Source organism: Neovison vison, chromosome 11 (genome assembly GCF_020171115.1).
Source record: "Neovison vison isolate M4711 chromosome 11, ASM_NN_V1, whole genome shotgun sequence".
Lineage (NCBI taxonomy): Eukaryota > Metazoa > Chordata > Mammalia > Carnivora > Mustelidae > Neogale > Neogale vison.
The window spans coordinates 136,274,787-136,289,519 of NC_058101.1; positions in this window are offsets into that span (position 1 = coordinate 136,274,787).

A 14,733-nucleotide genomic window follows, 5' to 3' on the forward strand; every position below is an offset into this window, starting at 1 on the left:
GTTAGTTTGGCTGCACTCTTTTGAGGGATTTGCTCTCCTCATACATCTTATATTGTCAATTAAAAAAAAATAAGCCTTATAAATGAAGATAGTCATCATAGAACATTTATATGAGCATGGGATACTGCCAATTTTGTAATTCTCAATTTTTAATGTGCCTATTAAGAGGCCTCCAGCTATGTAATGAGGGGAGTCAGAGGTTAGTCCAACTCCACAGTGACCGGGCAAAATTGGATTAGCAGGCATTATCCTCCACAAAGCATGCTAGTAGGCCACGAGTGTCAGCAAGGAGGTTTCTCTTTTGTTTGGAAAGAAAGATTGTATCCCATGCATAGATATGATTGTGGGATAATCTAAAGGCACATATTATGATGTATATACTGGGTCTGGAGCAATTTCCCCTTTCTGTCTTAAGTGTGGCAAGTAGTTTAGGTCTTCCATTGTCAAGTTCCTCCTCAAATGCAAGAGGTAGAAGGGCTATTCTTCAGGTGTGTTTCTAGAGCTCGTGAGGATGGAGTTTTACCATGTTAACAGAAGTTAACAGGAGATCTTTTTTTTAATTTTTCATTTTTTTAATAAACATATAATATATTTTTATCCCCAGGGGTACAGGTCTGTGAATCGCCAGGTTTACACACTTCACAGCACTCACCATAGTACATACCCTCCCCAATGTCCATAACCCCATCGCTCTTCTCCCAACCCCCCTCCTCCCAGCAACCCTCAGTTTGTTTTGTGAGATTAAGAGTCACTTATGGTTTGTCTCCCTCCCATCCCCATCTTGTTTCATTTATTCTTTTCCTAACCCCTTAACCCCCCATGTTGCATCTACACTTCCTCATATCAGGAGATCATATGATAGTTGTCTTTCTCTGACTGACTTATTTCACTAAGCTTGATACCCTCTAGTTCCATCCACGTTGTCGCAGATAGCAAGATTTCATTTTTTGATGGCTGCATAGTATTCCATTGTGTATATATACCACTCTTCTTTATCCATTCATCTGTTGATGGACATCTAGGTTCTTTCCATAGTTTGGCTATTGTAGACATTGCTGTTATAAACATTCGGGTGCACGTGCCCCTACGGATCACTACGTTTGTATCTTTTTTTTTTTTTTTTTAAGATTTTATTTATTTATTTGAGAGAGAGGCAGTGAGAAAGAGTATGAGCGAGGAGAAGGTCAGAGGAAGAAGCAGACTCCCCGTGGAGCTGGGAGCCTGATGCTGGACTCTATCCCGGGACTCTGGGATCATCACCTGAGCCGAAAGCAGTCATCTAACCAACTGAGCCATCCAGGTGTCCCACTACGTTTGTATCTTTAGGGTAAATACCCAGTAGTGCAATTGCTGGGTCATAGGGTAGTTCTATTTTCAACACTTTGAGGAACCTCCATGCTGTTTTCCAGAGTGGTTGCACGAGCTTGCATTCCCACCAACAGTGTAGGAGGGTTCCCCTTTCTCTGCATCCTCGCCAGCATCTGTCATTTCCTGACTTGTTAATTTTAGCCATTCTGACTGGTGTGAGGTGATATCTCATTGTGCTTTTGATTTGTATTTCCCTCATGCCAAGTGATATGGAGCACTTTTTCATGTGTCTGTTGGCCATCTGGATGTCTTCTTTGCAGAAATGTCTGTTCATGTCTTCTGTCCATTTCTTGATTGGATTATCTGTTCTTTGGGAGTTGAGTTTGCTAAGTTCTTTATAGATTTTGGACACTAGCCCTTTATCTGATATGTCGTTTGCAAATATCTTCTCCCATTCTGTCAGTTGTCTTTTGGTTTTGTTAACTGGTTCCTTTGCTGTGCAAAAGCTTTTGATCTTGAGGAAGTCCCAATAGTTCATTTTTGCCTTTGCTTCCCTTGCCTTTGGCGATGTTCCTAAGAAGAAGTTGCTGCGGCTGAGGTCGAAGAGGTTGCTGCCTGTGTTCTCCTCAAGGATTTTGATGGATTCCTTTCTCACATTGAGGTCCTTCATCCATTTTGAGTCTATTTTTGTGTGTGATGTAAGGAAATGGTCCAATTTCATTTTTCTGCAATTTTCCCAACACCATTTATTGAAGAGGCTGTCCTTTTTCCATTGGACATTCTTTCCTGCTTTGTCGAAGATCAGTTGACAATGGAGTTGAGGGTCTATTTCTGGGCTCTCTATTCTGTTCCATTGATCTCTGTGTCTGTTTTTGTGCCAGTACCATGCTGTCTTGATGATGATGGCTTTGTAATAGAGCTTGAAGTCCGAAATTATGATGCCACCAACTTTGGCTTTCTTTTTCAATATTCCTTTGGCTATTTGAGGTCTTTTATGGTTCCATATAAATTTTAGGATTATTTGTTCCATTTCTTTGAAGAAAATGGATGGTACTTTGATAGGAATTGAATTAAATGTGTAGATTTCTATAGGTAGCATGGACATTTTCACAATATTTATTCTTCCAATCCAGGAGCATGGAACATTTTTCCATTTGTGTCTTCCTCAATCTCTTTCATGACTACTTTATAGTTTTCTGAGTATAGATTCTTAGCCTCTTTGGTTAGGTTTATTCCTAGGTATCTTATAGTATTGGGTGTAATTGTTAGTGGGATTGACTCCTTGATTTCTCTTTCTTCTGTCTTGTTGTTGGTGTAGAGAAATGAAACTGATTTCTGTGCATTGATTTTATATCCTGTCACTTTACTGAATTCCTGTACAAGATCTAGCAGTTTTAGAGTGGAGTCTTTTGGGTTTTCCACATATAGTATCATATCATCTGCAAAGAGTGATAGTTTGACTTCTTCTTTGCCAATTTGGATGCCTTTAATTTCCTTTTGTTGTCTGATTGCTGAGGCTAGGACTTCTAGTACTATGTTGAATAGCAGTGGTGATTATGGAAATCCCGGCTGTGTTCCTGACGTTAGAGGAAAAGCTTTCAGTTTTTCTCCATGAGAATGATATTTGCAGTGGGTTTTTTGTAGAAGGCTTTGATGTTATTAGGTATGTGCCCTCTATCCCTGCACTTTGAAGAGTTTTGATCAGGAAGGGATGCTATACTTTGTCAAATGCTTTTTCAGCATCTATTGAGAGTATTAAATGGTTCTTGTTCTTTCTTTTATTAATATGTTGTATCACATTAATTGATTTGTGAATGTTGAACCAACTTTGCAGCCCTGGAATAAATCCCACTTGGTCGTGGTGAATAATCCTTTTAATGTACTGTTGAATCCTATTGGCGAGTATTTTAGTGAGAATTTTTGCATCTGTGTCCATCAAGGATACTGGTCTGTAATTCTCTTTTTTGATGGGATCCTTGACTGGTTTTGGGATCAAGGTGATGCTGGCCTCATAAAATGAGTCTGGAAATTTTCCTTCCATTTCTATTTTTTGAAACAGTTTCAGGAGAATGGGAATTAGTTCTTCTTTAAATGTTTGGTAGAATTCCCCCGGGAAGCCGTCTGGCCCTGGCTTTTGTTTGTTTGGAGATTTTTGATGACTGTTTCAATCTCCTTACTGGTTATGGGTCTGTTCAGGCTTTCTGTTTCTTCCTGGTTCAGTTCTGGTAGTTTATATGTCTCTAGGAAATCATCCATTTTTTCCAGATTGTCAAATTTGTTTGCGTAGAGTTGCTCATAGTATGTTCTTATAATTGTCTTTATTTCTTTGGTGTTACTTGTATATCTCCTCTTTCATTCATGATTTTATTTATTTGGGTCCTTTCTCCTTTCTTTTTGATAAGTCTGGCCAGGGGTTTATCAATCTTATTAATTCTTTCAAAGAACCAGCTCCTAGTTTGGTTGATTTGTTCTTTTTTTTTTTGGTTTCTATTTCACTGATTTCTGCTCTGATCTTTATGATTTCTCTTCTCCTGCTGGGTTTAGGGTTTCTTGTTCTTTCTCCAGCTCCTTTAGGTGTAGGGTTAGGTTGTGTACTTGAGACCTTTCTTGTTTCTTGAGAAAGGCTTGTACCGCTATATATTTTCCTCTCAGGAATGCCTTTGTTTTGTCCTATAGATTTTGAACCGTTGTGTTTTCATTCTCATTTGTTTCCATGAATTTTTTCAATTCTTCTTTAATTTCCTGGTTGACCCATTCATTCTTTAGAAGGATGATGTTTAGTCTCCATTTATTTGGGTTCTTTCCAAATTTCCTCTTGTGATTGAGTTCTAGCTTCAGAGCATTGTGGTCTGAAAATATGCAGGGAATGGTCCCAATCTTTTGATACCAGTTGAGGCCTGGTTTAGGACCGAGGATGTGATCTATTCTGGAGAATGTTCCATGTGCACTAGAGAAGAATGTGTATTCTGTTACTTTGGGATGAAATGTTCTGAAATATCTGTGATGTCCATCTGGTCCAGTGTGTCATTTAAGGCCTTTATTTCCTTGTTGATCTTTTGCTTGGATGATCAGTCCATTTCATTGAGCGGAGTGTTAAAGTCCCCCACTATTATTGTATAATTGTTGATGTGTTTCTTTGATTTTGTTATTAATTGGTTTATATAGTTCGCTGCTCCCATGTTAGGGGCATAGATATTTAAAATTGTTAGATCTTCTTGTTGGACAGACCCTTTGAGTATGATATAGTGTCCTTCCTCATCTCTTATTATAGTCTCTGGCTTAAAATCTAATTGATCTGATATAAGGATTGCCATTCCTGCTTTCTTCTGATGTCCATTAGCATGGTAAATTCTTTTCCACCCCCTCACTTTAAATCTGGAGGAGTCTACAGGCTTAAAATGAGTTTCTTGTAGGCAACATATAGATGGGTTTTGTTTTTTTATCCATTCTGATACCCTGTGTCTTTTTATTGGGGTACTTAGCCCATTAACATTCAGGGTAACTATTGAGAGATATGAATTTAGTGCCATTGTATTGCCTGTAAGGTGACTGTTACTGTATATTGTCTCTGTTCCTTTCTGATCTACTATTTTTAGGCTCTGTCTTTGCTTAGAGGACCCCTTTCAATATTTCCTGTAGTGCTGGTTTGGTGTTTGCAAATTCTTTCAGTTATTGTTTGTCCTGGAAGCTTTTAATCTCTCCTTCTATTTTCAATGATAGCCTAGCTGGATATAGTATTCTTGGCTGCATGTTTTTCTCATTTAGTGCTCTGAATATGTCAATCCAGCTCTTTCTGGCCTGCAAGGTCTCGGTGGATAAGTCTGCTGCCAATCTAATGTTTTTACCATTGTATGTTACAGACTTCTTTTCCCAGGCTGCTTTCAGGATTTTCTCTTTGTCACTAAGACTTGTAAATTTTACTATTAGGTGATGGGGTGTGGGCCTATTCTTATTGATTTTGAGGGGGGCTCTCTGCACCTCATGGATTTTGAGGCTTGTTCCCTTTGCCATATTGGGTAAATTCTCTCCAATAATTCTGCTCCCCTCTCTCTTTCTTATTCTTCTGGAATCCCAATTATTCTAATGTTGTTTCATCTTATGGTGTTACTTATCTCTCGAATTCTCACCTTGTGGTCCAGTAGCTGTTTGTCCCTCTTTTGCTCAGCTTTTATTCTCTGTCATTTGGTCTTCTATATTGCTAATTCTTTCTTCTGCCTCATTTATCCTAGCAGTGAGAGCCTCCATTTTTTATTGCACCTCATTAATAGCTTTTTGATTTCAACTTAGTTAGATTTTAGTTCTTTTATTTCTCCAGAAAGGGCTTTTATATCTCCTGAGAGGGTTTCCCTAATTTCTTTCATGCCTTTTTTGAAACTGGCTAGAACCTTGAGAATCGTCATTCTGAACCCTAGAGCTGACATATTACCAATGTCTGTGTTGATTAGGTCCCTAGCCTTCAGTACTGTTTCTTGTTCTTTTTTTGTGGTGAATTTTTCTGTCTTGTCATTTTGTCCAGATAACAGTATATGAAGGAGCAAGTAAAATACTAAAAGGGTGGCAACAACCCCAGGAAAATATGCTTTAACCAAATCAGAAGATATTCCAAATCGTGAGGGGGGAGAAAGTGGGTAAAAAGAGGTTCAGAAAGAAAAGGAAAGGAAAAAAAAAAGAAAAGAAACAATTAAAAAAAGAAAACAAATAAAGAAAAAATATAAAAGAGGAAAAAATATATATATTAGATAAACTAGTTATAAAATGTTAAAAAAGAAAAGGTTATAAGTTAAAAAAATTAGCAGAAGAAGAGAAAAAAATTGAAAAAGAAGAAAAAATTAAATTAACTGTAAGACTAAAGAATCATGGGGAGAAATCCATGAGTTCCGTGCTTTGCTTTCTTGTCCTCTGGAATTCTGCTGCTCTCCTTGGTATTGAAACTGCACTCCTTGGTAGGTGAACTTGGTCCTGGCTGGATTTCTTGTTGATCTTCTGGGGGAGGGGCCTGTTGTAGTTATTGTCGAGTGTCTTTGCCCCAGGCGGAATTTCACTACCCTTACCAGGGGCCAGGCTGAGTAATCCGCTCGGGTTTGCTTTCGGTAACTTTTGTCCTCTGAGTGCTTTCTGTAGAATTCTGAAGAATGGGAATGAAAATGGTGGCCTCTAGTCTCTGGCCCAGAGGAGCGGAGAGCTCGGGGCCCCACTCCTCAGTGCGCCGTCAGAGAACAGGGCCCAATTACTCCCGTCTTCCTGGCCTCCGGCTGTGCTCAGAGCTCATTGAGACTGTGACCGGTTCAAGGTAACCCCGAGATGGGAGCTCACTCCTTGGCTCTGTTTTCTGTAGCCGGCTTCCCTGTCTAATACCTATAAGCTCTGCAACACTCAGACACCCCTGATCCTTCTGTGACCCTGCAGGACCTGAGGCCATGCTGACCCCACAGGGGCTTCACCTTGGTTTAGCCTCTGGAGCAATGTCCCTCAGCGGAACAGACCTTTAAAAGTCCTGATTTTGTGCTCCGTTGCTCCGCCGCTTGCCAGGAGCCGACCTCTCCCCCTGCGGTCTCTCTTCCCGTCGCTTTGGATTCACTTCTCTGCCAGTCCTATTTTTCAGAAAGTCGTTGATTTTCTGTTTCTAGAATTGCTGTTCTTCTCTTCCATCTCCCATTGGATTTGTGGGTGTTTGCAATGTTTAGATAAGCTATCTAGCTGATCTCCTGCTAGCTGAGGTGTTCTCAGCCTGCTACTTCTTCGCCATCTTGCCTCCTTCCCACCTAACAGGATGTCTTCTTGATGAGAGTGGTGATTATTACTAGGATGTCAAGAGGTATGAATCTCTTATCCAAGTTATTCTACCAGTACCATCTTAATAGTAAACTTGAAGCTTGGGATACATCTCTGTGATGGTTTTACAGATTCCAGGACTTAGACAGAAATTTTTTTTTTATGTTGATTTAATTTCTTCAACAAGGATTTAGAAAGGGGAAAAGGTTAAACATGTATATTCAGTCAAATATTGATTTCCCTAAAGCACATTTTGTACTAATTTGATGAAGTTAATGAAACTTAAAACCAAACATTGTTTATTCAAGAATAGTACATTCTTAAAGATCAATGGTAGTAAAATATTTTTTAAGCCAGGGAGATTTTTAATGATATAAATCCAGTTAGTGGTTTAGAAAATAATCTAAATAATTATAACTGACATTAAATCAGAAACATATGCAAATCTCTTCCATGACTGGAATGATAATAAGCTTAATCAAGTGATGTACGATCTACTTTTTGTGGTCATAGAATATATGAGTATATGAATAAGAAGTTTTTTTTTTTTTTAATTTCAGTAGAGGGAACTAAATAATCACTGAACATTTTAAAATAATTTTATGTCATCCTGTGAAATGTCCATCAACTTCTTTATTTGAAATTTTCAATATTGAGTTTATGGTTCTCACAAGGGAGTAAATGACCAAATAATGAGTCATAAAATCCTTTGTTGTGCTTGTTTTCTGAAGAAGAAAAATATAGTAATTTAGTTTTAAATTTAACTTTTGTAATAAAAGTTGACATAGTAAAAACTATAGATTATCTTCATCAAGAATAAAATAACAATTTGGACACTTCGGTGCCTCAGTTGGTTAAGTCTCTGTCTTTGACTCAGGTCATGATCCCAGGGTCCTGGGATCTAGCCCTGCTGTGGGCTCCCTGCTCTGTGGAGAGCCTGCTTTTCCCTCTGACTCTGCCACTCTCTCTCTGTCTCTCATGAATAAATAAATAAGTAAAAATTAAAAAAAGAAGAGAATAACAATTCTATATTAGGTATTATCACATCATATTCACTATGATATTAAAATAAATATTCCATGACCAAGTAATGACTTAGAGATTAAGCAAATTTATAATAGGAAATATATTACACACTTGATTACATCAATATCATATTCAAATTATTTATAAACAAAGGGACACATTTATTAAATGAAAAAAATTAATTATGTATCTGTCCTCAAGATATTATCTGATAACATTGATAATATTACTCTTCCTTTTCCCTGTAGACCTCAATCTTTCATTCTTTTCTACTTCTCTGGGCTTAGTGCTGATAAGCAGTACCTTTACTTCTGTGGCTGTTCTTTTCAAGTTTCCTTTTTTGTTTTCTTGTATTCTTGGATTATGTTATGGTACCTTGCCCTCACGCTATCTCCCACCCTAGTCACACCAATGTAAATTACTGAATAAACATAATTTCATTCTCAAATCAATAAGTACGTTTTTGAAAATAAATATAAACTATTGGTCAAAGAAGTAGAACTATATGATTCTCTTTCTCAGGGAGCATGCACATGCAAAATGACAAGTAGCTTTCATGAGAGGCATCTGGCACTGTGGGAGGAAATAGAAGTCCTCCTTACAAGAGAAGTAAAACAAGTCAATTTGAGAAGCCAAGTGTTTAAAAGTTGTACAATTTTTAGAGTAATGGAAGCTCAAAATCACAGCCAGTCTATACATACACTCTATGTTAGTTCATAGTTTCTAACATACTAGTTTCTTTGGAATGTTGTATTGCTACAGTGAGTAAATTTCATTTTGAAAATAACTACATTTGTGATACTTTGATACCTGTTTTATGTGTAAGATAAAGTGAAGGATGTATTCTACCAAACGTGAATATTTTAAACAGAGATCTTCTTGTGTAAACCTTGTACATTTTTAGAATCTCTTGCTTTTTCTGTATCTTCCTACTAACTGCAATGCCTGTGATTACTTACAATCTGGAAGAAAAAAAATTAGAAAATATCTCCACTTTAATTGAAAAGTTTACAATTTTCTTATTTTTACTATACTGAATCTTGTGATGCAAAAGTTGAAATACGAAATATCATTTTCAATGAAAAAAACTCCATAAAAAATTAAACTAGGAATCAGAACTTTTATTTTTTTAATTTCCAAAGATGATCTATTTATACTTTAGTTTCCCTAAGGCTTTCTTTTTCTTAGTGTGGATGTTTAAATATATTATTAACTTTACACAGAAGTTTAATATTTAAAGGCAGTGTTTTGCAGCCTTAAGGGACAACATAAAGCTTGTGTGAGGGGCTTATGAAGACCCTGACTGAAAAATTAGTTTCCCAAACTCTTGAGTGGTCTATTGTTCTCTCCCATCACACTTCTATAGACTCGATCTCCTCCTTGTCATTACTTTCCTTCTTTCACATAGTAATTGTTAGAAGAAGCACGAGGATAATGCATAGCAAAACACCCAGAGGCAGAGTTGCCAAGGAAAAAATTCTTTTCTTAGGAACAAATGTCAAGCATCACTATTCTACCATAAGAGGATGAAACTTATTTGTCTGAATTGAATAGTAATATTCATTTTGTAGTCATTATAATGATTTTTATCTTTGAACAATTTCCCCCTTTTTATGGTGACATTTATTCTTTCCAACTTATGAGAACTATCTAAAAATATGTAGAACTTAAGTAGTTTTTAAAATTATGTTAAAATAAAATTAGATGAATATGAATTCCATGAGGGCAGAAGATGTTTTATTTATCATTCTCTAGAAATTTACAGACAAAAGAACCCTTAACAAAAATAAAAGCAAACTATGGGATAAAACAATCTGCAAATTTTTTCATGTAGGGATTTTGTGTGTGTGTGTGTGTGTGTGTTGTAGGTTGATAAAATTTAAGAAGATCTTTTTGTATATGTGTGTGTGTGTGTTGTAGGTTGATAAAATTTAAGGAAATCTTTTTATGTAAACACTTTTGATAACCATTTATACCCAGAATCTTTTCTAAGTTGATAGTCTATTCAAGAAATTACTCCTATTCTCTTTGGTATATGTGAACATTGAGAAATAGAGGGAAGGGCATGAGTGTTAGAATTTATCCATAAATATTTGTCTAAATCTAAATTGGAATTCACTATTGGTAACTAGGTAATCATGTTTTAACCTAATCTACTTTATTACAGTTAAACTTTCTGACAGAAGAAAAATTTCTTTTTAGTTTATTTTCACATTGTTGAGTCATTCATGAAATTAATTTGGCTTCAGTTATGGAAGAGAAAAATGAGAAGCTTGTTTTCCTTTAAAATATTTTGCTAATGTATGAACATACTCTGATAGCCTTTTTTTCCTAGGGCACACATAACAAATTTAATCTATTAGAGGATATCTTTGGTTTTCAGGAAAATATGACTGCATTTTGGCCAAAGGGACTTTCAGGAATAAAATCTTAAAAAAAAAAAAAAAGGAATATATCATTATTTTTAAGCTACATGGGTCTTTTAAATATCAACACTTATATTGACAATGAGCCCTTCCTTCTCTAGTGACTTTAAAATAATATCATATACATGGGTAAATAAATGTTGCTTCATACCAGATTAAGAAATTTTGTTGATGGATATCTGAAGTTTTAACAAACTCAAAAGATTTTAGAGGTTTTCTGGGGTTTTTTGTTTAAAGATTTTATTTATTTATTTGACAGAGATTATAAGTAGATAGAGAGGCTGGCAGAGAGAGAAGGGGAGAACAGGCTCCCTGCTGAGCAGAGAGCCTGATGTGGGGCTTGATCCCAGGACCCTGAGGTCATGACCTGAACCAAAGGCAAAGGCTTAACCCACTGAGCTTCCCAGGCACCTCGAGGTTTTCTCTTTTATAATGGAAAATATGTATATTTTATGATCTTTTCCTTCCATGTTAGAAATTATTGGTATAGAAAGAGATTTAATGGAGTAACATCCTTTTTTACATTTAGGATATTCTTTAAATTTTACGATCTTCTGGATTTCTGCATTATTTGTGTATTATGCATGATGTAATTCCATCCAGTTGAAAATAAGCTGCATGAAGTTTTTGTTGTACTTTTATAGGTTGTATAAACTTATCATGCTAAGCATCAAATATATTGGTTTGATAAGCTAAAGTCAGTTTTACATTTTTTTTTTTAAAGATTTTATTTATTTATTTGAGAGAGAGAGACAGTGAGAGAGAGCATGAGCGAGGAGAAGGTCAGAGAGCGAAGCAGACTCCCCATGGAGCTGGGAGCCTGATGTGGGACTCGATCCCGGGACTCCAGGATCACGCCCTGAGCCGGAGGCAGTCGTCCAACCAACTGCGCCACCCAGGCGTCCAGTTTTACATTTTTTATTGACTTTCAGAATAAGATCTATGGGGTTCTAAAAGTTCTGTGCATATGTCTCAGAGGTCGCTTTCTGGAAAGACAAGTCTTTTCCTGTGAATACCAACCATCTCCTATCAGATAAATTCTGCTTTTTTACTTGGATATATGGTCTGGAGATGAGGCTGAAAATTAGTAATTCACTTCCATCACCACTGCAAGACATATTCATTGACTAATTGAGAAATTATGAGGTGTGATTTGGTTAGGAATTGAAATTACTTGTATAGTATAGAGAGGCCACATTTAAAGGTATTTTACTGTGTCAGGATCCCCAAGACCATCCTGAGGCTTAACGATATGCTAGGACTCACAGATCTCAGAAAAGTTGTTATATTTAAAGTTATGGTTTATTACAGTAAAATGATACAATTAAGATAAGCAAAATCAACAGATAGGGTGAAATCTAGAAGAAACCAGAAACAAGCTTCCAGGTGTTCCATCCCAGTGGAGTCACACAGGGAAACATTTTATTGTCCCAGCAACCATCTGTGAAAACATGTGTGAAGTGTTGCTAATGGGGAAGCTCACTTGAGCCTCGGTTTCCAGGATTTTCATTGGGGGTCAGTTGCTTAACATGCAGAGCCCACATGATTGACCTCAGAGACTCATACTCCAATCCTTCCATCTTCAATCAAATAGATGTTTACTATTAATCACATTAGGTAGATCCAGTTTGACCAGATAAGTTGATCTAAGCATTCTAAATGCTTAAAGATTGTGTCCCAGGAATCAGCCAAAGGTTAGGCTTGAAGTCAAGTCTTTTTTTGGGTACAAATTTTGAGTGATCGAGGTGTGCTGAGTCAACCCTGCCTGCCCTCTTGTCATTCCCATTTTTCTCCAGCTGTGTCCATTCTAAACCTGATCCACTTTGACTGCTGACCAATTTTTGGAGAGACCATATTTATTTAGTCATTTCCTTTTCCATGCAGTTTATTTATTTTTTAAAGAGATTTAATTATTTATTTGAAAGACAGACTGAGCAGAGGTGGGAGGAAGTACAGGGGGAGAGGGAGAGAATCCTCAAACAGACTCCCCCACTGAATATGGAGCTTGACACAGGGCTTGATCCCAGGACCCTGAAATCATGACCTAAGCCAAAATCAAGAGTCTGATGTTCAACTGACTGAACCACCCAGGTGCCCCTCTTTACAGTTTATTTTTACACAGCTCTTCTTTCCTTGAGAGGAAAGCACTTGTATTATAGTATCTAAATAACTTATAATATTTTAGCTGAAAATGATTTGCTTCAGTTTCCACTTGTTTTCCTATTAAATTAAAACAGGATGAAAGAAAAACTAAACTTCTGAATAGACTCCCTAGAGGAAGGAGATAGGCACACTAAAACCAGATTGACTCTACTATACATTTAGCATATATAGTTTATGTATAAAAAGTAAGTAGCTCATTTAATGATGATAATCCACATTAATTTTTCAAAAATCAACTATTTCTTCCTGTGATGCTTTTGGATTTATAATATCTATAGATGACTGTGATTTAAGTACCTTAGAATTTATTGCCCTTTACTAAAGAGAAGGAAAAAGTATTTTATATCCAAGTTATAATTTCTTAGGTCCCAACCTATTTTATTGATTTCACTGCACTCCAAACTCTGAGTAACTACGAGTGCTCCTGAAATGCATTAGGTCTTCAAATCTCTCTTGGCTGTTACTTTTCATCACAGTCAGCCTCCTGTCTGGGCTAATGCTCTGGTTTTCTAGAGGTTACCACCTTAATTCTAAATCTGCATTTCCTCAGAGAGCTGCTTATCCTGTTCTTTTGCTTTGACCCAACCATAGGCACAAATCTCTCAATGAAGCAAAAGACAAGCTACAACATTTAAGTAAACTTAACCAAAGACTTAGCAATAACTGGAAAAAATGTAAGTGTGAAAAGCTCCACAGAAAATGTGATTGCTAGAAGGTTAGAACAAAACCCTTTCACAGAACCCAAAGATCTTCTCTCCTCTTACCACCAAGTCTCCACCACGTTGCTTTCTCCAACAGAATCTCCCTTAAACATTTTACTGGCCTCACTCCTCAAGGATCTGGAAAGAAAGAATGTATCTCCCCAAAAAATACTCAGGAGAATTGCATTTTCCCTCTATTATGAAGACAATATTGGATTTCTTACAGAAACAAATTTGACTCTTCAACTTATAGTACAATCAAATTTCTCTGAGTTTTATGCTTAGGGTGGAAAATGTTAAAAGACATTCATTTTAATCATACAAATTTGCTTTTGAAATTTTGCTTTTTTAAATTTTGTAGAACAAATTTTGCTTTTTAAAATTTTGTAGAACAGTGACAGTATACTGGGATAGCTATAATGTTTTCTATAGTTTTGGATAAAATAGACTGACAATTTTGATAGTAAATATCAGAGACTTCCCTATACGGTTGATGCACGGACAGTGTGAGGTTAGAAGCATCAATCCCTGCATAGTCAAAAATCCACATATACCTTTCGATTCCTAAAAACTTAACTACTAATAGCCTACTGTTGATGCGAAGCCTTAGCAATATCACAAGCAGTCAATTAACACATATTTTGTATGTTATATGTGATATATTCTGTAGGTTTATAATAAGGTAAGCTAGAGAAAAGAAAATGTTATTTAAAAAATGTTAGAAAGAAAAAATGCATTTCTAGTACAGTGTTGTAAAAAGTCTGCTTGTTGTGGGCTCACACAGTTCAAACCCATGATGTTTAAGGGTCTACTGTAATTCATGAACCATAATATTCTGCTAAATGAATCATTTTATTTTTATTTACTTATTTTAGAGAGAGAGAGAGCGAGTAGGGAGGAACAGAGGTAGAGGGGGAGGGAGAAACAATCTGAAATAGACTCTGACTCAATGTGGAGCCTGACATGGGGCTCAGTCCTTTAACTTGTGGGATCCTGAGCTGAGCTGAAACCAAAAGGCAGATGCTTAGCCAACTGTGCCACCCAGGCACCCCTATAAAAGCAATCATTTTTTAAGATTCCTCAAACAGTGTTTGGCAAATCTTTATTACTGGGACTAGATCAATTTTAGAGAAAACAAGAACTCTTTTGTTTACAGTGAAAGGCTTATGCAACTAAGGGAATCAGATGTTTAAAATGGAGCAGAGTCAAATTTGAACTTTTTTGGGGAAACCTAAGTATTTAGCAAATGTGCTCTTGTCTCCTCTCCACACTCTTTTTTTAATGAACTCTGATTAAGAATATCCCATTTCTTCTATATCCTCATTTTTTATATAAAC